The sequence below is a fragment of the Equus przewalskii genome, chromosome 7, assembly GCF_037783145.1.
Source record: "Equus przewalskii isolate Varuska chromosome 7, EquPr2, whole genome shotgun sequence".
In the NCBI taxonomy this organism is placed as follows: domain Eukaryota; kingdom Metazoa; phylum Chordata; class Mammalia; order Perissodactyla; family Equidae; genus Equus; species Equus przewalskii.
Genome location: NC_091837.1, coordinates 89,241,039 through 89,244,181, shown reverse-complemented (window position 1 = coordinate 89,244,181; position 3,143 = coordinate 89,241,039). Strand labels below are relative to the sequence as shown.

General features: G+C 39.2%; 1 long non-coding RNA gene across 1 annotated transcript; it reads left to right on the top strand.

Annotated features, from left to right (window-relative positions):
- The first annotated feature begins 213 nt into the window (after positions 1–213).
- LOC139084601 (uncharacterized) lies at positions 214–1,039 on the top strand. The gene is made up of 2 exons (XR_011542107.1): positions 214–350; positions 823–1,039. It is a non-coding gene; the product is annotated as an uncharacterized lncRNA (long non-coding RNA).
- Positions 1,040–3,143: the final 2,104 nt, after the last annotated feature.

The following is a 3,143-nucleotide window of genomic DNA, read 5'->3' as shown; positions in this document are numbered from 1 at the left end:
GATCCCTCATAAGCTTCCTTTCACGCCCGTGTTGGGTGTGCTTCTGTTCCTCTAGGGTGACAGCCGTGACGTTCTCCATATTGTCAATCACCAGCAAACCGAGGAGAATGAGGCCACGTGGGGCCTCCGGTCTGCTAAGACTCGCCCTGTGTCCTTGCTAACATGACGCGAAGCATGGGTTGTACGTGCCCTCTCTCTGCAAGCGCTCACGGGGACTGATGTAATCTTCTGCTCGACTGGGTAGGAACCGGCAGAGCAGGACTCCTTGCCTCCCTGTGTCAGCCTCTTAAGTGCAGAATTTCGAGATGGCTGCTGACATACTTCTGCTTTGGTTTCAAGGTTTGCTCAAGGTAAAAATGATTTAATAATCTTCAACCAAAAGGAGATATCTGTCAAATTTACGGGAGATTTACTTTTTAGTGGAAAATGATCATTTTATTAAAATTTGTATAAAAATAAATTATTTAGGAAAGTCTAAAATGAGCTGCACTAGTGGAAATAAAAACGTTCAATTCTTCCAAATGATTTCCCAGTAATAGAAAACGCAGGGACTGGAAATGCTTTGACAGGTTGCATGGTGGCGATACCTTCAAGCTGCCGCCAGAGGGGGTTAGTGAATTTCGCATGGACTATTAGTTCTCAAGTAGAAAAAAATGAGGGAACTTCTGTAAACACAGGTTTAAAATCTCACTTTGATTGCTAGATCTCACCCAATGAACTAAAGTTCTAAAATTGTGTACTGATTTTTTAAAAATGTGATTAAAAGCTTAAAATAAAATTCTTTTATGCTGGTACCTGCTCCTTCCCTCTCTCTGCCTCCAGAAGCAACAGCGTGGGACAGGGATGAAGATGAAAGGATGAAAGGAAAAACTGCCCAGACACTTGCATACACAAATAAGTGCTGTCACCTTCCACACTCCACTCACAACCGCCTCCAGATATTGATCACAAATAAAGTAGAATGCAGTCTTAATTGCCAAATACATCTTGACATCCTGTTTACAAATCAAATGAAAAATTCATGATTAACTTCTAGTTTGTTGATACATTAACTTTTTGTTATTAAAAAAAAATTCTGTTTGTAATCGACTTGCCATTTTGTGCGTGGACAATTGAGAGGGAGCACTGAGAAGATACTGTAAACCATTAGCTCTATGTGCCTGATTAAGCGGCCCTATGATCGTGACTGGGCAGGGCAGGCACCTTCAGGATTGCGAGCTTGTGCAGGTGTGAGAGAGGCCGGAATAGTTTAAGGCAATAATTATTTCAGGGTTAATTGGAGTTGATGGAGATGTTCTCTTCATGGATTATCATTTAACCTAGATTGTTTCTTTATTTTGTTTATTTTCATATTTCTTAGACATACTGATATCAGTGCATGGCTTCGTGCTGCTTCTGTCTAGCTCTCTAGATTCTAGATCTTAGAATTCCTGCTTCCTGTAGTTAAATTGTACACTTACCATGAGATGGTTTTGTTTCTTCAAAATGCCATTTGTAGTGGCTGAGCTTATTATTTTAATTATTTGATGAAATCAAATGTCATCTAAAGAGGCAAACTACGAAGGCAAATCTACAGATTTTTTTCTTTAAAAATTATGTTGAATGGTTTTGAAAAACTTGGTGAGAACAACTGAAAAAAAGCCTGTTTATATATGAGCGGAAATTTAAAAGATTGAAGAAAATATATAAAAATTCATTCTGAGTCTGAAATCAGATTGCTTCCTGATTCTGCGGATTCCTGCTCCACATTAAAGAAAACACAACTAAAAATCATGAAAGATGCTATATGGGTGTAATTTACTCAGGATAGACTCGATTAGACTCCAATAAATGAACTTGGACTCCAAGAAGGATTCTGGCCCTCCATCAATAGACTAACAAATAAATGTACAGGTATGTTTCATGTTCAAATATGATGTTTAACATATATAAGGATCACAGTATTTTGATTCCCCAATTTTAGCTGATGTTTTGATTAACAGATCAGCTTTGGAACTACAAGTATTAAAATGATAGTCAATTTTGCTTCCTTTAAATTCCCTGAGAGGATAATGCTAATGATCAAGGGAGAGAAATGAAGTCAGTCTAACGTGAAACATATATTTGACAGAGACAACTGAGCAAGTAGGTACTGACTCAGGTTAAAAACCAACCTACCAACAATTCCATTGGAAAAGGCAGTCATCAAATTGGCCTAAAACAAATGTGAGGAACTTTCTGTCAGAGAAGAAACTGCTGTTGTTCCAAGACCACAATGTGCAAACACTGACCATCACATTATCCAAAAACAATGTTACTGAACAATTAATTTTGCTAATGATAGTTTTCTCAAATATGACAAAATATCAAAATGAACTTTAAAATGCATATTCTTATAGAACCCAGTGTGAAGCCTCTGTGGCCACTCGTCCCGTCTGTGTGTGAGTGAAACACGTTTGGCGCCCACCTGCCTTTCCAGGCCAGTTCGAACCTTCTCCCACTTCTGCCATCTTTTACTCTGCTCAGCTCCCTAATCTTCTGTTTACTCAGTCCCAAGTCAGATCAGCCCTGGGTCGCATTTAGTTTATTTTACCTGTTTGGGGCAGTTCTATCATTATTTACAAGTTTACACTTCATTTCCTTATGTCGGATTCCATGGCAAACATTTTCCTCGCTGTGTAAGTTCTTGTGATATACCTTTGGGACAAAGGATATTTTTAAAAGGATTCTTTTTCCTTCAAAGTAACTTAAAAATAGGGGCAGAGAAGGATTCTATATTCACTTTATCTATTGAGCCAATTAAAACTTTAGAATGAGGGACAGCCCCAGTGTCCTAGTGGTTAAGTTCAGGGCACTCCAGCTTCAGCAGCCTGGGTTCAGTTCCCAGGTGCCAACCTGCACTGCTCTGTTAATGGCCATGCTGTGCTGGTGGCCCACATACTAAAAAATGGAGGAAAATTGGCATGAGTGTTGGCTCAGGACAAATCTTCCTCCAATAAATAAATAAATAAACAGAATGAAAAAATTTCAAACTTCTCATTTCCGCAGTTAGGACTCACCTAAGACAGCAGAATCATGAAAGTGACATGTCAGTGGAGATGTGATTATCGACCTGTGAGCCCCTCATCTAGAGTGAGAGGGAGCATGGCATGTGGGTAAGTCAC